The following is a 23,551-nucleotide window of genomic DNA, read 5'->3' on the forward strand; positions in this document are numbered from 1 at the left end:
ATATAGAGTTTAATTTCTATTAAGGTTTATAGGGATTTTAAGATGTTGCCTAATTAGCGATTTGAATAATTAAGTTACTTATTGAGTAACTAAGTTAATTTTCAGATAGAGTAATTAGTAAAGTAATTTAAATACAATATTGATGAAGTAATTAGTAACTGTAATTAATTACTTTTTGAAAGTAACTTACCCAACACTGCTCTTAACCACTGTTTTTGACATCATTGATGATCCGTTTCTGCTGAGCACATGGGAAAAGTTTTGTTGCTGTATGCTTTCAAGTTTACTCATTTGGGAGGGAAACAGCTTGTGAAATCTGCTGATGTTCATCATCAATATGGTTTCACACACGGGGGGCCGTGTTGGAGACGTCTGTGAAGACATTTGATTTATCTATAAAAGGAGAGTTGATGGATGCTATTTGTGCCTTATTGTGGAAAAACTGTGTGATGTACAATTTCATTTAGATTTAATAGTGGATTTGTGAGGTGATATAATAAAGTTGCGGAGTATCAAAAAGCTCACAATCCTTTGATCTTTAAACATACTTCCTGTTAGTGTCATTTTGCCCTGGATGACTGGCGAGGTACGTGCAATGCTAAAGGCACGAAATGCTGCATTTAAAACTGGTGATTTTACAGGGTTTCTTCTCTGATCCCCCAAATACCAAGCGCATGTGGCAGGGCATAAAAACTGTCACAGACTGGAAAGCTACTCCACTACCCTGCGAGGACAATATACATTTTCTTCATTAACTTAATATATTTTAGACGGTTTGAGGCACTGAATAACACTCCTGCAAGGAAAAATGTTCCTCAACCAGATGAGGAGGTACTTAGTCTTAACACAACTGACGTCCGGAGGACCCTGAAAAAAGTCAGCGCCCAGGTCCTGATAATATTCCAGGACGGGTGCTGAAGGAATGCGCTGACCAGCTGGCTCCTGTACTTGCAGACATTTTTAACACCTCACTGGATCAGGCTGTTGTTTCATCATGTTTTAAGACTGCTATTATAATACCAGTGCCCAAAAAAGCAACAATAAAATGCTTCAATGATTATCGTCCGGTTGCACTCACGCCTATAATGATGAAGTGCTTCGAAAGGCTGGTGAAAGACCACATCATTTCAAGACTCCTTCTTATGTTTGATCCTTTCCAGTTTGCTTACCAACCCAACTGCTCCACAGAGGATGCTATATCCTCTGTACTTCATCTGAGCCTGATCCATCTGGAGGAGAAGAACACTCACATGCAAATGCTATATGTGGATTTTAGCTCGGCATTCAATACGATTATCCCCCAGCATTTGGTAAGCAAACTGGGACCTTTGGTCCTTGGTACCCCCTTGTGTAACTGGCTACTGGACTTTTTAACAGATAGATCTCAGTTTTTGAGGGTTAGAAATCACACCTCCAGTGTCATCTCTCTGAGCACCGGCTACCCCCAGGGCTGCGTCCTGAGCCCATTACTGTTTACTATGATGAATTATGATTGCAGTGCCAGGTTCAATACAAACCATGTAGTGAAGTATGAGGATGACACGACAGTGGTGGGCCTCAGAGGTCTTCACGGGTCTACTTGGATCTGAAGACCCGACCCAAGCGGGTTCAGGTCCAAAACTTCTACGAGTGCCTCGGACACGGGTTGGGTTCAGTATTAGCAGCCTCGGGTCTCGGGTAATTAAAATTAATGTGCTTTTCCCAAATGGACCCGATTAGAGCCGAATTCTTTTAAACTTTCCAGGATGTGTAGCCTACTTTTAATGTTAAGTCCATTTTTGAGAAATGCACATAAAAACACGTAGGAACACATTTGTAACCTCAGAAACCCACCTTATAGATATGAGATCCATCAGGAAATCCACGCACTTCACTTCAGAAGAGCACACTGTAGCATTTGGACCAATCAGACACACAATTTTGCATTTGATTTAACAAATCATTTAGTTATTGGATTAACAAATAGTCACAGACCGCCCACCCAATACACATACTGGGTGCAAGTCTGTCTGTCAATGACTACAGGCCTCTGGTTCCATGGCAACCCATCTGATAACACTTGTTTTATTGCTCAAAGAAATGCGGGCAGAGCAACTCACTCCATTTCCCCTTAGGAAAGAGACATTAAAATGGACTCTTCTCTAATTAATTAGTAGAAAAACCTTTCTGAACACACATACCTTCAGGTCATTGTATATATTATTACTGTTTTTGTATATGTTTTTGTGTATCGTATCCTGTTTTAGGCATGCTTATTATAGTACACTAGTTAATATTACCTCATGTATATCATGTTTGGTCTCTATCAATTCATCTTCGGATGATCTACTTGAGAGTGTATATTATATGTCGATACCTATGCAAAATATAAGTGTTCAAAGAATCTTAGTTTGTATATCAACGTCCAATCTGGTTCATATGCAAATTACCATGCATGGAGACAAAGAGTCGTAAAACTTTCCCTCCAAAGTTCAATTCACCATAGGCTCTGACTCCCCAGATGTGTGACTCACTATAGCAGATAAAGCTCTCACGCAAGTGATGCCCCTGAAGTCTGCGGTTCTGTTAGATTCTGAGAAGATGAGGATGTGAGCTAAAACTCTTCTGAACACTAAGTTTTTTGCCAGGCCTTGCGGCCTTGACTTTTCATTCAACAAAGGATCCTCGGACCTCAGCAGATCTCTTTCTTCGCTCTTTTCCACTTTCTACCTGGAAATAACATTTCTACCTCAGAACATCTTTGGAATTCATCACTCTTCAACCCGGAAGAACGTGATCGGGAATCCAAAACCTCGAAACCATTAAGACTTTCATCTGAGACTGCATTCCGGACACTCGTCACGATCAAATGCATTGCAAGTATTGTACATTTAACTAAACAAAACAGAGGTTATTAGTACAAGTTATAGACCCCGTTATAAACGGCGCTGATGGTTTTATTCAGGTGGTTAAATTACTTTTTCCATAACTGCATTCTCTGGTTTTCTTGATGGTTTCATCCATCAACTCTCATAGCCCTTCCCCCGTGTATGAGTGATTGTATGTATGTTTGTTTGTTTGTTAGACTAGTTTGCGTTAGTGTTTAGTTAATAAAAGTTGTGGGCACAAATTACATGAGTTTCTGGTTCTGCCTTGCAAATGAAATGTCTCTTTACGATTTTGACCTTCGCTACATGCTCTAATGCATTAATAGGAAAGTATTTCCTGTGGCCAAGGAAATATCCTTTCTTAGAGTTGATACGAACTTGCACTGAATGTTCGCTGGACGGACAGATCAGTTGATGGCAATTTAACTCTGCTACAGTTATTACGGTCAGCCGATATAAATAATTGTAATTAATCATAATTAAATATAATTATTTATATACAATTCCCTTTTAAGCTTATAAATTGTTACAGAAAATGATGGAGATATTGTTTAAACATTATTTGCAAGCAGACTCAGTATCAAACTTGTGTGTTTGTCTCATAATTTTATTAACGTCTTACACATGCAGTTTCTGACAAAATCAGATAGACTATAGCTTGAATGCACCTTACTATGAGCAGTAGAAAGTTTATCAATGCTATAATGCGTGTTTAAATCGTACGATAAGGAACTAACCTGATTTTAGTGAAGAAACCCTAATTTATGTTGTTAGTAGCGTGTAAGCCTTCTCTGACGAAATCTCAGATTAGCAGCCTGTATAGATGGTACCGGACTAAATTAATAAAATTTTGGGCGAAGAAATCCCCATTTCAGCTTTAAATGTGTAAATCTTCTCTGATGAACAAATCTCAGAATAGCGGCACAAATTAATCTGCGTGGGGAAGCAATCCCACTTGTAGTGATGTTAAAACTGGGCAACGAAGAAATCTTGCTACAGTATATTTAGTTAAATTGAGATTTGACCGATGTTCCTCATCTCCAAGAGTTAAGGCCTTTTTGTAACCTTCGCGAATCATTGTAGTCACTGAAGTGATGCAATTGAATAGCGAATTAATGGTGTAATTCTAGCCTAGCTAACTAGTAATTGGCATTGTCTGTGAAGTGAATGTGCTGTTTTGATTTGTGAAAAAAAAATTATGCAATGCGTCATAACTGACTGCGCGTGAGTTCCCATGCCTGTATACAGCAGCGCAAGTTCTTCTCCACTTGCGCATGTTTTAAGCTTGCATTGGTCTCTTAGCAACGTCTGACCCCGGGAGTTGAGAGCAGATAACAATACCCACTTCACAGACCTTTGTGTAAACAAACAACTGCGTGTAGCCAAAGCTAGCTCTCCATCAGCCCTAAACGCATACAAGCTAAAGCCCTCTACCTCAGCTCATAGCTGTTAGCACTCAGCCAACTCTTAGACACATGCGAGTGTAGAGTGTAACTTTTAAATCAAAGACTTCAGACTTTGGGACATTTTGGACTGCGGGACTTTGATTTGAACTAGAGATGGGAGAGACAAAGCTTCTCGAGGCTTTGAATCAAATGAATCAATTGTGCCACAAGTGATTCACTGTATTCGAAGCACTCTGTCCTGGTAACCCCTGCTGGTCAGAACAGTGGAAGTGCAATGAGAACTCAATTCAATGAAACACCTTACCAAACCAATAGCCAATGTGCTATTGAAGGTGTATTCAATTAAAGGCAATCAACGATCCCTAATACCCCTAAATATCAAGGGTCTTTTAATACATTATATTTCAATAATATAATAGGAAACATTTAAATATTCCTCCTCCACTTATTAAATGCGTCACTAAATGTGTACAAATGTATAAAATTGATACAAGATCACACACAAATCATAGACACTGGTTCATGATACCTAGCATAAAACCATTAAAATTTCAAATCAATTTGAAACAGCTATGATGTGTAAAGAATCCTTGTTTACTGAAATCACATGACTTTAGCAGTTTGATGCACTCTCCGAATCATGGATTCGAAAAGAGAAAAAATTGACAGAGGTTCCGAAGCTCCACAAAACATACGTCAAAGACCCCATCATTAGTTTAAACTATTTCTTTCTCTCTCTCCCTCTCTCTCTCTACCCCCTCACTCTTAGTTTCACTCTCCGTCAAAACCCATATACTTGGGTTTTATCTGGCTAGAATTCGATTTAGTCTACCTCTATTTTATTTCATTTCATTTATATATGTTAATTTAGCCTGAATATCCCTATTCAGCCACGTGGAAATTAATTAAATTTGATATTTAATTGAATCAATGTGCTTATACACCTTTTGTTTAGTTTCCTATAGCTATAAGGACACTCTAATTTTACTCTTCATTTTGACTTTATTCTTCTACTCTATTTTATCTCATTTATTTACCTTTGTTTCAGGCTGAATATCCCTATTCAGATAAGATGAATTTAATTACATTTGAAATTTAATTAAATCAGTCTGTTTATTTGCCTTTCCTTTAGTCTTCTAGAGCTATAATGGAATTCTACCTTGACTTTTACCTTATTTTAGTAATTTTACCATCACCGTCTTCCCTCTTTGTATAGGATTACAGTAGTTCTAGCAACTGTTGCTTCCTTAATGAGTTGTACAGGTTATTAGTAACCTAATCCCTGTTTCCCCTCTGCCCCTTAGATGGCTTCATTTTATTTCTGTTTGTGTGCACAGGAGCTTTAACAAGCCTCTATCTCACCCTTTCCCAAACACTCTCTGTCTTTCAGTCCTTCAGGTTCCTTTCAAAGGCAGAGAGAGAACGAGAAAGAAAGTGAGATTGAAGACATTGCCCTTTTCAATAGTTGAGAACACTATGAATGCTTGCTGTTTACATAAAAACATAAACAGAACTTGATAATTTATTCATATATAAACAAATTTAAGTGCTCCAACAGCCACATAGCAGCACAATGCCAAAATACTTTATTGAAGATAAACAGTAATGGTTGTTTTGTAGTTTCAGGTTAATGAACTAAATAGTGAATGCTCCGGGGGTTTTTTTAGGGGTGGGGGTTGTTTTAGTATTTTTTTTTTTTTTTTGCTATATACAGTTGAAATACATATTTAAATAAAATAATGTGGACTTAATTTTGATTATTTCAAGATAACAGGGAGGTAAAAGAAGAATCAGCAGATATGAAACAATTGGTGCTATAATTATTGAATATATATATATATATATATATATATATATTACAGTGATGAATATTAATGGTGTGTGGTTACATTATCATTGAATATCACTGAATAACAGCTACATTGAATATTTATATATATATATATATATATATATATTCAATGTAGCTGTTATTCAATTATATTCAATGATAATGTAACCGCACCAATCATCATTATAAAATGTGTAAAATAATGTACAAAAAATTAGGATTGTGCTTAAATGTCATGAAAAAAAAATGTCACATTGAAATAAATTAAACATAAATACATTAAAATTAGTGCTGTCAAATGAATAAAAAAAATGAATCACCATGTTTGGTTATAAACCAAACTTAGAATTCCTAAAAGTTATTAATAATGCACTGTAGTATATCTGCTTATGCCTTTAAAGATATTCCATGCTTCAAATTATGAGCTCTGAATTGGGCTGACAGTCCCTGCTGGCGAAAAAGACCTCGATTAGAGGAGAGCGGTCCATTAACAAGGTCATGTGTGCAATGCGTCTGTTCTACATCACATTATTCTTCTGCCAAAGCACATTATTAATCAGTCTGCATGGTGCATGAGGCTGTAACTCTGTGTTGTTGTTTCTCTTTAACCAACAGGCTTTCAGGTCTCTGATGCTGTTGCTGGAAATACTTGGAATACAGTTGGCTGTAAAATAACATATCCTGTAAAAGAGAATGAAACAAGCCTTTAATCTTAGTGTTGTAGACAGTAAACCCTTCTTCACATGTGGCACCTTAAACTTAACGGTTGTCATGAAAATCAGGGTGAATCTTGTTTTCAATTAACCTTTTTTCATGTGATATGCATTTTCTCATTATTGTGATTCATGTTGCAACATACAGACTTATCAGAGAAAAAAAAATATTTTTGTTTTTTTGTAAAAGTCCGAAAGTGTACATATACATACAATTCACTCCAGTTTCCAGTTGAAATCAAGACTAGAGGCAGTAAAACACCAACTACTTGTATTCCTTTTCACACAAATGTTGATTACAGTTGCAGATTATTGATTAAAAAGGACTTATTTTTTAATGCTTCCTTGCACAATATTATGTTTTGATCTCAAAACACTTTGACCAAAGTGCATGGCTTGTAAACTAATATACATTGATGTTTGCATCACATAAACCAGCTCCATATGTACAGCTTTTCTGGCAAAGTAAACTTGCTCAGTAGCTCACCTAGCTGGTACAGCATTAAGGCCCGTTCACACCAAGGATAATAACTATAAAGATAACGATAAATATATGGCAGTGGCTATTTGCATTAAGTGTAAATATTAATAGTTGCTATTTACACTAAGTGCAAATAGCATATTTTCTTAGCGATAGGTACTATTTACACTAAGTGCAAATAGCGATGGATGCTATTTACACTAAGTGCAAATAGCGATGGATGCTATTTACACTAAGTGCAAATAGCTATAGATACTATTTACACTGTTAAAATAGCAAGATTTTCTGCTATTTATACTACTTATTGCAAATAGTGGCAATTATCTGCACCTCAGTATTGTAGTACATTATAAAACAGTACGCAATAATAACGTATTGAGTGTAAATTATAATGTAAATTATAGTGTAAATCAAATTATTAAATGGATGCCACCTTATTGGGACAATGAAGCCCTCCCTACTCCTACCCTAACCCTACCCGATACTTTTATTTTCAACTTTTTGATAATTTCCTTAATTTTTTTTTTGAAAATGCATGCTTTTCCGATGCGATATGAGATTTGAAAAGGGAGAAAAAAAGTTCAGCAAAAGGCAGAACATACAAAAAGTATGTGCTTATCATCTTTGCCTCTGAAACTGATGCTGAATAGGCGTCTTTGTTTAGTTTTGACTAAACCAATCATACGTTGGTTGGCGGAGTTAGTGTAAATTGCCTTTGCCAACAAGGTGGGCTATTTGCACTTAATCTAAATAGACACTCCGTAAATATATAGTTCTAAAAATCGTTCTCAATATTTTTTGTTAACAACTGTTTTTTCTGGGGAACAGTAGCCCAAAACAAAAAACAGCTGTACAAATCCAGAATCCACCCTACCCCCCGGCAGACCCCCAAAATATAATAAAACAAATAAATAAGCAAAATAAAATAAAATAAACAATAATAATATTAATTTATTTTTATTAATAGATAAATAATAAAAATAATTTTTACAAAGATTTTAGAAAAGATGACACAACATCAAAAGCAGAATGCCACAAATCCACAGCCTTCACACTAGATCCATATATACAAGTTGAGAGTTCCATCGAGATAATGTCCAAAAGATACATAGTCCAGGTTCGTCTGTCCATTGTGTGAGGAGGATTTCAACAGTTGACTAGCAATTTTTTGCTGCTGTGAGAGCAACTAACAGTAAACATCTTTGTTGGACGGACAAGGTGAAGTCCCACAAGTCAATCATAAAAAAATGGCAAGGAGTCAAACATATCTCAGTACCAAAAAAATACGATAGTTCCCTTTCGAAAGCTACAATTGATGCTGCGCTGCTCAGCGCATTGGGAACGTCTTTAGTCGTGACCAGCTGTGAATATTGTGTGTAACACGTCGATAGAATTGACCCGGAGGTAATATAGCCTCAGTCGATGACGTCATCGGCGCGCACCCGCAACACGAGGCTATAAAAAGATGAGCCACAGGTGCATCATCAGGTCTTTTGTCTTCAGACCATTCTGTGCATGTGTGTGTCGAAGAAACATTCTGGCGGGTTTGCAAATCTTTTTCTCTCACGTTACAACAAAGAGTTTAAAAAAGTAAAAGAAGAGAAATGAGCCAACAAATCAGTAAGCGTTGTGTTCCTCCATGCTCCCGTCCCATGTCTGAGATGGATACACATGATTACTGTTTTGTTTGTTTGGGGGAAGAGCACGCGGTTCTGGCTATAGAGAAAGGCGGGTGCGAGCATTGTGACCAGCTCACAGTTAAGATGCTTCGCTCCCATCTGAACTATTTCCAGTCCGCACCCGCATTACCTGTATGGCTCTCGTATGGATCTGCATGACGAGCAAGAGACGGGTCCGTCCCTTTCGCTTGCTGCGTCATCAGATCCTAACATCCCTTCTCGTAATCTCGAAGCGCGCTCCGGTGCTTCTTCGGTTCAGGAGGGGATGATATTTCTCTTGGTTCTTCAGATCACGAGCAGCCAGCCTCTGAGCATTCCTCTCGCGAAAAGAAATCTGTCAAGGAATTGCTAGAGGTGGTTACTCGCGCGGTGGCCAGGTTACAGCTTGACTGGCCACGTGAACAAGAGACCCCCAAACGTAGTAAGTTAGAGGATATGGGTAAAGCTTTCCAAGATGCAGGTCAGGCTGGTGCTGCGCTGCACACTATGGCACTGTCACAGGCATACCAGGCTGACCTGTTGAAGGATTTGAGTATGGGCAGTACCATCGACGAGGAAGCGTTCTCTGAGCTTCGTCGAGCCACAGATCTGTCTCTCCGTGCGACCAAGCAAACGTTGGCCATTCAATGAGTGCTTTAGTCAGCACGGAGAGGCACCTGTGGCTGAATCTGACAGGTATTAAAGAGAAAGATTGTTTGTTTCTGTTAGACTCCCCTGTTTCTCCCTCTGGTTTGTTTGGCGACTCCGTGAACACCGTAGTGGCCAGGTTTAAAGAGGTGAAGAAACACAAAGACACATTCGTTCAGTTCCTTCCTCGCCGCACTCAAGGGGAGGGGCCGTCTGCCACCCAGCCCCGTGCCGATCCTTCAAAAGCTAGGGAGGTTAAAAAGCAGAGCGTGGCGGAGCGTGCTCCCCCTCGTAGAGACTGGGGACAGGCTCGCCGCGCTCAGCAACCTCCCAAGCCAGACCTCAGGACTATTATTAACAAGAAGCGAAAGTCCTGATGGTCTGGCGCCCAATCTGGTGGGGGTAGTCCCCCGCGGGATGGGGCACATTGAAGATCTCTTCGCCCCTTCCCGCTACCCTCACAAAACCACTCCATCCCCGCCACCTCTCGTGCTTCGGGGGGCAGCGGTTTCCAGTGAAATGTTAGATGTTCCGTTGTTTCCAGCTGTCATTCCGGACGCGGAACATCTAACATCCCCTCAAAAGGAAGTATTAAAATTAATACCACTCTCAGAGAGTCTGGCAGCGTGGAAACTTCTGCCAGGCATTTCTGCATGGGTATTAAGCACAGTGCAGATAGGATACAGAATCCAATTTTTTCAATTTTTTATTTTTTCAAAGAGGCCATAGAACATGTTCCTCTTCCAGAGAGAGAGTCGGGCTATTACAGCAGATACTTCCTGGTTCCCAAAAAGGAAGGGGGGGGTGCGTCCAATCTTGGATCTTCGAGGCTTAAACCGTGCAGTCAAAGCGCTCAAGTTCAAGATGTTAACCGTCAAGACGATCGTGACGCAAATTCAACATCACGATTGGTTCGTCACGATCGATCTGAAGGACGCATATTTTCACATAGGAATATTGCCACAACTCAGGAAATTCCTGAGGTTCGCTTTCGGGGGCGAAGCGTACCAATTTCGGGTTCTTCCATTCGGCCTAGCCTTGTCACCCCGCACATACACAAAATGCATGGATGCAGGACTGGCTCCATTACGACTCCAGGGCATTCGCATTTTTGAATTACATCGACGATTGGTTAATATTAGCACAATCGCGAGAGATGGCGCTCCAACATAGAGACATCATGTTAGCTCATCTAGTTTCTCTAGGGTTGAGACTCAACACCAAGAAAAGTGTTCTTTCTCCTGCCCAGAGAACGACTTATCTTGGGATCATTTGGGATTCGATCACGATGCGGGCACAACTATCTCCCGCTCGTATCGAGACCATTCGGCAGACCATGAGCAAAGTCAGGCTAGGCCAAGATCGCACTGTTCGTCAGTACCAAAAGATGTTAGGTTACATGGCTTCAGCATCCACGGTGATTCCTCTGGGGCTGTTGCACATGAGACCATTTCAGTTGTGGCTGAAAGCCAGAGGATTTCATCCAAGAGCCAATCCTCAAAGGCAAATAAAAGTCATGTCCTAGTGCGGGTGGACAACACAGCAGCAGTCTCTTATATAAATCACCAGGGAGGTCTGCGCTCACGCAATCTGAACAGAATAGCGAGGCAGATTTTTCTCTGGGCCCAGGACAAGTTCCTGTCACTCAGGGCAGTATACATTCCAGGGCATTTGAATGTGGGAGCAGATTTACTGTCCAGGCAGACACTACCGACGGGGGAATGGAAACTCCACCCGGAAGTAGTGAAACAGATTTAGACCAAATTTTACAAATCGGAGGTGGACCTCTTCGCCTCACTACAGACAGCGCAATGTCCCCTCTACTTCTCTCTGAGTCACCCAGCTCCACTGGGTCTGGATGCGATGGCGCACACATGGCCCAAGAAACGCCTGTATGCATTTCCTCCCGTTTCTCTGCTCCTGGGAGTTCTAGCCAGAGTTCGCCAACAAGGGTCTTGCTTCTTGCTGATAGTGCCACGTTGGCCGAACAGAGTGTGGTTCTCGGAGATAATATCTCTCCTCGACGGCTCGCCGTGGGCGATTCCGGAGAGGAGGGACCTTCTGTCTCAGGCGGAGGGCACGATATTCCATCCCAGGCCCGACCTGTGGAATCTTCACGTTTGGCCCCTGATGGGAACCAACTGAGGTACACTGGGCTTTCGCCTGCCATTATTGAGACCATTCTGAGTGCTAGAGCTTCCTCCACTAGACAAAGTTATGCCAATAAATGGGGTGTTTTTGAAAGGTGGTGTGTTTTACACAATGTAGATCCAGTCAACTGCCAGGTTGCTTCAGTTCTGGACTTCATGCAGGAGAAATTATCAACAGGCACATGCCCTGCTACTCTTAAGGTTTATGTGGCCGCTCTTTCGGCTTGCCACGCCTTGGTATACGGGGTGCCACTCGGGAGACATCCTCTGCTCTCTCGCTTACTTCGGGGGGCCAGGCGACTGAGGCCTCTAGTAAAAACCAAGATCCCTTCATGGGACTTAGCTACAGTTCTCGAGGGTTTGGTTGAAACCCCCTTTGAACCTATAGAATCAGCGTCTGATAAACTTCTGACTCTAAAAATGGTTTTTCGGGTGCTTGCCGATGACGTCATCGACCGAGGCTATATTACCTCCGAGTCAATTCTATCGACGTGTTACACACAATATTCACAGCTGGTCACGACTAAAGACGTTCCCAATGCGCTGAGCAGCGCAGCATCTCGTTCCGCTTTCTCAGGGAACAAGGTTACAGCTAAGTAACCGGAAACGGTCTTGTGAGAGCTGAGTCCAAAAATGTGAGAGAGAGGGGCACTCCCAAATAAATAAATAAATAAAATAAAAAAACCCTGCCTAAAAATTTTACGACAGATTTGTATAAAAACGTTTCATTGGAGTCAAGTAAACCCTATGTAGCAATTTCCAATGAATCATTTGATGATTAGGGTTTTTAGAAGACAATTTAAACATACCCCGTACCTGATCGGAAAATAAAACATGCACATCCTCATTAAGATTCAAGAGATAGGTTGACAAACCAGAGAAAAACGTAGGGTCAGGAGTACAAGGGGCATAAACTGAAAGAAATACAATATTTCTATTCTCCACCATTGTTTTTATATGTCTTATTCTACCGTCTGTATCACAAACTTTATCTAAAATAGTAATATTTAAAGTCCTCCGCACCAATATTAGGACACCCTTGGTTTTAGTGGCCGAAGATGAGTGAGATACCACTTCATAAAACTAATTATTACACCTGTGTATATGCTCCTCTGTCAAATGGGATTCTTGAACTAACACTATATCATTCTTTCTTCTTCATAAAAAATCCAGAAAACCTGTATGTTTGTGCGGGCCATTTTGGCCATTAATATTACAACTCAGAGTATTAAGGTCGGTCATAGGCAGTGGTGTGAAGTAACGAATTACAAATACTCACGTTACAGTAATTAAGTAGTTTTTATCAGTAATTGTACTTTTTTGAGTAGTTTAAAAATTGTGGACTTTTACTTTTACTTGAGTAGCTACATTTTAAGTGATGTATCGGTACTTTTACTCCGCTATTTTCCTCCGTTTGTGGTCATTACATGCTTATTTTAATTTTATTTTTATCCATTAATATGATTGGATAGGGAGATAGTGTCTTGTGACTTTCGTCAAATCAAATTGTGCATAGAAAACTTTAACTGCCAACTGCTGTCTATCATGGCTGCTGGAAGTGCATTCCTCAAGCATCAATGCAGTCACATCTTCCTCTAATATGTTAAGGTAAATTTTGGATTTCTGCTTACTAAATGATTTGTATATATGCTTGCCTATCTACACGACCTGAAATTTGGTGTGAGGTTGCGGGTATTGCGTACAGTGTTAACTCCTGCAAGTGCCACGTTCAGTAAATTCACTTAAGAGCCGCGCGATTTGCGCTGCTTCGTCTCTCTCACGCGCGTTCAGCTGCAGTCACTTGGATAAGTTTTTGCTTGTTGAACTTGTTGACTTTTGATGAGTTTGAGCGTGTGATGCGCGCTGTGAAAAAGTGTGTTGGAAACACTGTAAAACGATTTGCAATATTGTACTCAAATTGAGGACCAATCTGCACCTTATTGATGACCCGTGGCGTTAATACTGCATCTGTGTCAGCGTGTGATGTAATAAAACTGCAGCTCATTAATAAACTTTTTTAATTTCTTTTTTTTTAATCCATTTTATTCAATCCGTCTTCATTTAGCATGTGCACTCGCGCATAAACAATTTTCAAGTTCAACACTTTTTGTTGCATTCAGTTGTGGATGCTACTGAATGATTCACAGAGACCGCCGCAGACGTGCGTTTGTGTTTTCTTTTTAAAAAGTTTCCCCAGAAATACTTTATTTAATGCATTTTTCCTTACAAATTGTTTTATCGACATAACAATTTGAGTAATGTATATGTACATGTAATGTACATGATGCCATCCTTCTAGTGCATTTGTTAAAATTGTAACATAAGTTTAGTTTTTCTTGTTTCTTTATTGCAAAACGCTAAAACTGGCACTGTTTTGGAGAGAAATGGGCTCTCATTTTAACCCATATCATGGTGTGTGATGCTGAACTATGAGTTTCTAATGGTGCTTGTATTTGCACTATTCTAAACATTAATATTTTAAGTGCAACAACAGCATGCTGTCAGTGGCCTTACACATGATTTTAAATCTATTTTTCAAACTTTATGATTTAAATGAGTATAATTGTACTGAGAATAACTTTCATCTTTTTTCAACTGAATACTGTTTCCGTGCTATTTTGATGTGTTTTAAAGAGTTGGCAGTCAAAATCAATCAAAACTGCTGGATTATAGATATTCTTCATTCTTTATGACAAACAAGATAATGTGAATTCCTGAATGTCCAACGTTTTTTAAAGGTGACCCTGGACCACAAAACCATAAGTGTCAATTTTTCAAAACTGAGATCTATACATCATCTATACAAAGCTGAGTAAATAATGTTTCCATTGATGTGTGGTTTGTTAGGATATTAAAAGATCATAATGATCGAAATACACGCAAACACCCACACACAAACAAAAAGGGTCCAGCAGCAACGCAAGGCCCAGACGATGTAGTGCGAACAAGGCAGCAGCATCAGAAATGTTGCCCCAAAAGTTTACATCTAAAATGCCAATTACTCCTAAAAATAAAAAGAACATGGAACGATTACACTATAAACTATTTTAAAAAACGATACACATCAGAAGACGTAGTTCACATACCTTTGTTTTACGGCCACAGCCTTTGATCTAACAGAGTGATCACATAAAAGAAGGCATTGCCCTGCCACGGCACGAGACTGCAAGGGGAAAAGCATTAACACGCCAGCCACATAATACACGATAATCATACTACCCCGAGCTCGCTTACCTAGATATTGTACTACCGTTGTAAATCCATACAGATAACGAGGGACGACCAATCAATGAAGTACGAGAAGTCCGCTATAAGAGGTAGCAGCCGCTAGCCAGCTACCACGTCCAACTCCACAAGAGCAACAGGAAGCGCTCAACAACCGGAAGGGGCGGTCCTCGGACAGAATGGCAGAGACAGTACACAGACACCTAGGAACGCCATAACGTCTCGCTTTTACTCGCTCCCGGGGAGCATATCATTGGTTAACCCAAACAAAGGGCGTGGCGACTAATAAATGATATCATACCTGCCATTTGAGCCACTACACATAGGGTCGTCCTTTTCGGAACCTTCAGGCAATCCAACCAGATGCAGATTGCTGCACCTATTGCGATCCTGTAAGTCCACAACCTGTTGCTCGAGCGCGGCAATGCGCCTATCGTGATCTGCGACGATTTTCTTTTGTTCTCTCATCTCCTCTGTAAGAAGATCTAGTTCAGAGCATAACGACTGAACAACTGACATGTGAGAAGCGAACCCGTTCCGAATCGCTGTCAACTCGTTTCTTAGAATGTCCTCAAAGTGTGTAACAGTGTTCGCCATCTTGTCCATCATATCGCTCATGGTCGGTGGCTTGCATTTCATTTTAATCGGAGAAGCCGACGGAGACAACTCCTGCTGTTTCCGATTGTATCATTAATGAATAAAACTTAAAATACAACAAAAAAAATCAGCAAAAAGGGGCTCTACTCAAGTACGACTAGGTTCATGAGCACGTCACGTGACAAAATCGTTCTCAATATTAAAGAATAATAGAGTTCGAGAATTTAAAGTGGCAGACGCCTGTGCGTTTAGAATAAACAGACGATATCGTCCGCTTGTCACAACACGTTGGAGCAAGGGAATGAGGAGGCGAGGAACTTCATGAAATAACTTTATTAATGACTTTATTAATACAAACACTTTAGGGAAGGCTGGAGACACGGAATGACAATAGAGACCGGAAGCAGAGGGCTTATAAACACTGGCGAAAGTAGATAAAAAAAATAGAAATAGAAAACTAAACTAGAACAGGAAACTGACCAAATATGGGCACGAGAGGAGGGGAAACACAAGACACAGGAAGACAGGACTGACATTACTCCCCCCTCCCGGAAGGCGCGGCCCGCGCCTCGCAACATCCAATGGGGGAGGGGGGTGGGCGCTCTGACCGCGGATGACGGCAGGCTTGGAAGAGCCACGGGTGGCTGTCTTGCGTTGGCCACGGACGGCAGCGGGCTTGCGTTGGCCACGGACGGCGGCGGACCTGACTTCGGAGCCGTGGATGGCAGTGGACATGAGTAGAGATCGACCGATATATCGATTTACCGATATTTTTCCCGATATTTAAGCATTTTTCCATAATCGAATATCGGTTTTGTAATATCGGATTCCCCGATAAACACTGCCATCTTGTGGACGTTTTCAGAATTGCGCGCAGGATCGCAATTGCAGCGCATCTGAGGGGAGACGAGACAGCAACGGCGTGCAGGTACTTGATTTGCTGTAGTTAGTAAACTATTTAATATTACAGGCATTAATGCACAAATTAGATGTATTACATAAATGCCTGATATATAGTTTAAATGCAACTTGGCTCTAAGAAATATGATAAATAAGATACTCTGTCAAGCCCTGTCCCTATAAAGATAGGCTATAACTTTGCCTGAAATAACACAGCCATGAATTAGCACATGGTGGAAATAAAAGCGCTGAATGTAATTCTCTCTGTGGTCTATTAGTCTCGTGAAGTCGGAGTCACATAGATAATCCGTCGAGTCCTCTCCCAATAAAGACGTAACTTTGCATGAATTAAATAATACAGCCATGAATGATTGCATGTTGGAAAGAAAAGTATTGAATGTAATTCTCTCTCTGTTGTCTATATGCTCATCATTAGTCTCGTGAAGCCGCTTTCATATTGCAGTTCACTCAGCGGTTGATGCTCAAGAAATGCTCCAGCTCGGACACCGCATGTAACTTTTAACAAGATTCACTTTTTTGAAGCACCCTAAATTGTATTAACACTTACTATATAACCATTATTTCGTTTATAAACATCTAAATTAATACAACTCTATGGAAATTAATTATTTATTATCTCCGCGATCGATCGCAGTTTGAGTAACCTATAGTTCTGTGTAAAGGCATAGATAAACCGCGCTGTCAGCAGCATAATTTAGAGCATGCCAGTTGAGAAATGCAATAAAATACAATGCTTGTTATATTCCAATATTCCAGAGAATATTATTCCGTGAGTTAACATTATCCAGTGAATTATTCTTCACTCTTTATCCTATTAAACAGCTTATAAACCTACTAAAACTGTAGTTAAAAATGAAGTTGATATGACTCCTTTCCTTTATTTTCTCCATTTGAAAACATGAGACTTTCTATGTTCATTTTGCTTACTGCTAATATTAGTGTTGCTGCTAAAGCTTTTTATAAATAAAATGTTTTTTTATTGTTGTAATACGAAGATTAAATTGAACATGACAGGGCTCTAGACTGCGACGAAAATGGTAATTGTTTGCGAGTTAAAATTTGACGTGGTCGCATTTGTACGAGTGCCAGGTCTGCGCTACTCCAAAGCGTCTGCTTCATACAGCGCGCGCTGCCAGCCGCAGCACATTATAGCAGGAGACAGATTTCACTGATCACGTGAAAAGAGGTGCTTTCAGCACGAGCGCTTAGTGGATAGAGCCTGGTTTATACTCGCCGCATCAGCACGAGCGTGAAGGTGCGCGTCGCGGATGGAGCGCAACGGATGGATTTGTTTTCAAACTAAAGTAAAAGACCGCTTCTTAAACCAGAGAAGGTGAACGTGGTGGTATTCTTGTAGAAAAAACTCCTGTCAGCTACAGCCAGTTTAGTTTTACTTTTCTTTTTGTTTTCGTTTTGAGAAGCTTGTTATCTTTGCTGTTTACCTCAGGTTATGCTATGGAGGCTTTCCTTAATTAAAAAAAAAATATATTAATATTTATTTGCTTCCTCAGAGTTTGCTAAACATTCTGTAATATACTAGGTATATAGTACAGCATGTGGTGTGTCCTATGCCATGCCTCGTCTTATTCGTTTTTGTTGATAAATGTTATGTAAGAGTTTGTCATTGTCAACGTACTGTTTTATTGTTGTTGCGCTTTTTAATTAAGAATAACAATGAATCCATCTTTTGTTTTAGTCTTAAAAAGTTAAAGGTGTATAGATATAAGCAAAACAGACAATGATCTTTTCTTGTAAAATGTGACACCAAGATCGCAAATTTGAAAGTAAAAAGCGCACGAAAAAAGGAATTCCTGTTCACAAAATTTAAATCACAAATAATACAGATGAAAAAGAACGAGTTGAATGTTGAAAACTTTCGTTACCATATAACTATAAACTATGATAAAAGTTCATCAGCATGCATTGATTAATCAAATGTTGTAGCAAAAACAAAAAACAAATTGCAACCAAATTATGTGCTCGTGCGCAAAAGTGAGATTAGTGGGAAGAATGAGTCTAGAGCCCTGCGTGAAAGACTGCTAATTGCTCAAAACATTTTTTGTTAAGATGACTGAAAGGAGGAAAAACCAAAGTGAAGTATGTACTTACTTCACGCAGTCATTTATTTACTTTATAACAGTAATTCTTTACTTTGTAACAGTTCTGCATATCGGTTATTGGGCACATAGACATGCAAATAATTGGTATCGGTATCGGTTATAAAAAATCAATATCGGTCGATCACTAGACATGAGTTCGGAGCCGCAGATGTATGAGCCGTTGGAGAGGTATGCGGAGGTTCTCGGCATGGGGTGAGCTAGGGAGACGCGGCGCATTCCAGCTGGAGCGGGATGACGAGGCCAGGGAATTTCCTTGAGTTCTTCGTCGGAACCGTTAAGAAAGAGGATTAGGTTAATTAGCTCAATCAGGGGAAAATCACCTATGGGAAGATCACATTTTAATGATCTAAATAATTTTTTAAACTGTAAATAAACTTTTGCACAATGGAAAGTTTCCGTGAATGTTAAAGGTTCTTCATGGAATCATAGAAACCACTAGAGAACCTTATTTTTACAAGTGCAGGCACCTTTTACAAATGAGAATGTTGGTAGTTACATGTATGCTGCCTCTTTACATCAACAATGTTGTGTAAATTATTATTATTATTATGATTATAAAAATGAGTTAGCTTTAATAGCATAGTCTCATTTGTTAAATTGCTGGTTAGGTTTGAAACCCGCCACAGGGTGTCCAGTAAGAAACTTGGTCAAAGATGGTTAAAATATGGGAGTAGCCCGTTTATTTGTCACCACAACAACTCTAGGGTTTAACAAGGGTTTGTGTGTTTTTTCTATAAAACAGAAAATGAAGAGTAAACATGAATATGCATGATGAATATTCAGTAAAATAAACCATTGAACAGATTAATAAATTAAAGAAAACAAACTCGCCATGCCATATACATAGAATTAAACAGTGCACAGCATTATATGACGCATATCGGATCAGCGGTGCTCTGTCTGGACATGTTCTGCGCACATGCGCATTAAGATGTTTATAACTTTAGAATACCTCAAAAATGAGCACTTAGTGAATAAGTTACACTAAAATACAAAGGAAATGTACATATATAACATTAATATAAACAACTACGAATAAAGGTGATATATATATACAGCGCAACATCATGCTGAAGACATGTTAATATCTTAGCATTAGCCATAACAATAGAAGCACATCAGATAGTGAAATATAATAGACAGCTAGGTCAAACATATCACACACGTGATCGTTACAAAGATCAGATATATTACACTTACTTTGCATAGACGCAGAACACCCATAAAATGAGTAGAACTATTATGAAATGGAACGGCAAAGTTTAGCATCCGCTTTAGCGCTTCGATGGGCTCACTCTCAACTTCACACTAAGCGCTGTGGGTGGGATGTTTGCCTGCACGTGGATCAGCGAATGCTGATTGGCTGCCTGTGTGTCAATCAGTCTCGGTAAAAAAGAGAAAGATTTGATCAGAAGACTCGTTATTGTTAAAGCTATAATGGCCATTTTAACAGCCGCCCCCAGATTCTGGGGGACAGAACCCTTACAATTATGAAAAGGCCTCTAAGTTCCAGAATGGTGTACAGTGTTAAGTTACTCAGGAATGCTAGGTAATTGTTTAATACGTTCTACTGGGCATGTGTATGTCTTTCCACCCACCTTAATATTAGCTGTCCTCACTCTGCAATCAGCCCCAGGGAAGATTTCTGACACTCGTCCCACTGGCCAAAGCACTCGGGGTAACTGTGGGTCGACGATAATCACTGTAGTGCCAACTTGACTGTCTGACGTTTCATCTTGCCACTTCGGACGAGTTTGAAGGCCAGGAAGTTAAAACTTCAAGAAGTGCTTCCAGAAGTGGTCGGCGAGGATTTGGCTGTGACGCCACTGCCACCTGTTTATGCTCTCTGACTCTGGGTATACTACTGGAGGTAGGGAGGAATCTGGCTGCCCCATCAAGAGGGAGTTTGGAGTGATGGGGTATAGGTCTGCAATATCAGAGGAAGTATAACCCAAGGGTTTCGAGTTTAGTATTCCCTCAATCTCGACTAACACTGTTTGTAGAACTTCGAAGGTTACTGATTGAGCTCCAATGGTGGCTGTCAGTGCTTGCTTGAGAGAACAAATTTCTCGTTCCCAGCAACCTCCAAAGTGAGGAGCATTTGGGGGGTTGAAACGGAATTCAACCTTGAAATTGGTACCTTGATCTGATATGAGTTCAAAGGGAGTTCAGCGTCTGGCAGTGAAACGTCTGAGGGCCATGAGGAAAGAGTCAGCATCAAGGTTATGTAGGACATCAATATACACTGCTCGAGTGGTTAAGCATTTAAAAATGATACCCCATTTCTTTTCAGTCCTCCTACCAACCTTGACAGCATAAGGGCTGAAACAGTCCATACCTGTGGAGTAGAACGCAGGCCGGAATAAACGTAGTCTGGCTGGAGGTAGGTCTGCCATTTTGGGGATATCTGGATTCTTTCTCCATTTTTGGCACTCTACACAGCTTTGTTGAAACCGCTTAACTGCTTCCCTACTTCGGAGATTCCAGTACTTGTGTCGAAGTTCAGCAAACACTCTCTCATACCCTGGGTGGTGGAGTTTGGCATCATAACTTTGTATGATGAGCTGTGTAATTGGATGCTTGGCATCAAGAACAATGGGGTGTACAGTATCTCGCTCAAGGTGGGTACTGTGCCGTAGACGACATTCAACTCTAATTAGCTGGGTCTCACTTTCAAATTCAGGTGCCAATGCTTTTAACACTTTAAGACCTGCCATAGAACAATTCCGCCAGAGTATACAGTATCTTAGTATTTTTACATGCTTTGTTGTCCTTCTTTTGAGTATTTTCAAATGTCATATATCAATACAATCCTTAGACCCCCAATTTGAAGGATATGTATGCAAGAAATCCATAGTTACTAGATAAATAGCTCAAAATAAACCAACAAAAATATGAAAATCTATTTTTTTTTCAACATATTTTACTAAATACACAAATATCACAAATGTCAACCTCAAACTTGTCAATGTAACAAAACTTGCAGAAAACACTTTGAAATTACATACAATTGATTTGGACTGATTACATTAAACCGATAACGTATTGCTTTTGAGAGCAATGTTGATTGAACAACTAAAAAAGACTATGTAAAATAATAAGTTACACTACTCTAAAATCTGTAATTTATCAGAAATAAAAATTCAGAAAGGCTGTGATAACCCTTGTGACAGTTCCTGACCAGAATAATGGAGAGGGGCATGTGGCATGCCTCACAGATGAATGGAGTGCATTTGAATTTTTGGGGTAAAAAAGACAACATTTTGCTTTTGAGAACGATGTTGATTTGAAAAATAAATAAATATATAAAGACCATCTCAGTTATTCTTGTATATATATAAAAAAATACATAAAACATATATAAACAAAAATAAACCCCACTAGAAACAGAATCTGGAGCAGATGAGCAGTCGGAGAGTTACTCATCGTCGGACGAAAGTAACGTTAGTAGCGCCATAACCTCTGCGTCCATGTACTTATTTTTTCATGCAGTCGTGACATTATGCACACGAGTGTGTGATTGTGCTTGCATTTGTAAAGGTGCATATGTGTGTATGCGTGAAAAAGAAAAGATGAAGCAACAGATTGCAATGATAAAGAGAGAGTGACGAATAGAACGCATTGAATAGTATGTACAGCAAATGAAAGTCAAATGTCGCAGCTTGTGACGTCACCACATGTGACACACCTTGGGGTCATAGTGCACAGAACGTGATTACGTCATAGTAGTCGTAGGAAAAGGTTACTAACAACCTCAGATCTATATAACGTGTGCAAACACGTGCAATGTTTTTGTTAGTGTTTTTGTTGAAAACGCATTTTATGCAATTTGTGCAGACTCGTTAGAGGCTGAAAACAACGCAACAGGAGCATGTTGTAGGCTTGATTTAAATGTGCAACGTCTCTGATTTTGTATGCAAAAATAATTATTGCGCTACCTTTTTGGTTTCGGTTTCTATTGGCTTTTAAACAGAGACACGCAAACCGAGCGTGGGCGCTCCCGTTGGTTTTATGGGGTTAAACGACTGTTACGACCGAGAGGTTTAGCAGCCCTTAACTGTTCAAGGTCTCAAGAGAAAGACTCCTGTTGTGATTATTGTAGCAGAGCGACTTCGGCATCTTTGTATGCACTGGCCATCAGGCCGCCAGTGGCCACCCCTTGGGAAGCTGTGGCCTCTATCAGCTCTTGGAATGTTTTATGCTGATCAAGGTTAGAGACTGAGGTGGTGGTAATGAAGCATGCAAGTGTGTTTAAACCTGTTTTGCGCAGCTCATCTCCATTTCCCTCCACAGGAGTTAATGTTTCGGGCCACAAACTCGGAGAGTCTTTTAAGAATGATGGTCCCTGGTACCAGTAGCTGTCTGGACCAAGCTTGTTCAATGTCTGTCCCCATGTGATGTCATCAGCTGAGTTACTGGAAGATGGCAGAAATCTCCATGTGTGCTGATCCGTGATATCTTGGATCTCAGCAACCCGGGTGCCGACAAAGACCTTTAATCTACAAGACTCAGATTTGAGCCAGGTAAGTACAGTGGTTGAGTCAGTCCATAAGGTGATGTGACGAATGGGTAAGGTTAGTTGAGCGCCAGTTAACGCCGCACAGAGCTCTAGGTGGGGAATGGACTGCTGTTTCTTGGGTGTGTAGGAAACTTTTTCCTCGTCGAAGCAGAGACCAGGAGACATTGGGATATTTTTCAAGCAGAAGTTACTCTTTATTGAGAACTTGCTGTGCGTCGCTGCAGTCATCCAAGTCTGACTATAGCTCAGCAGAGTAGAGTTTATACCTTTCAAGAGGGTGGGATACATAGAGGTGGAGACAATCTAAACAAAGCATGCAAATGCAGTACAGAAATCAGCCCATTAACAGAATTTTCCCAGCCCTGACCTCATCAGCATAACAGTGTCATTCAAATACATAGGTGCTAATCCAATC

Source organism: Barbus barbus, assembly GCF_936440315.1.
Source record: "Barbus barbus genome assembly, chromosome: 4".
In the NCBI taxonomy this organism is placed as follows: domain Eukaryota; kingdom Metazoa; phylum Chordata; class Actinopteri; order Cypriniformes; family Cyprinidae; genus Barbus; species Barbus barbus.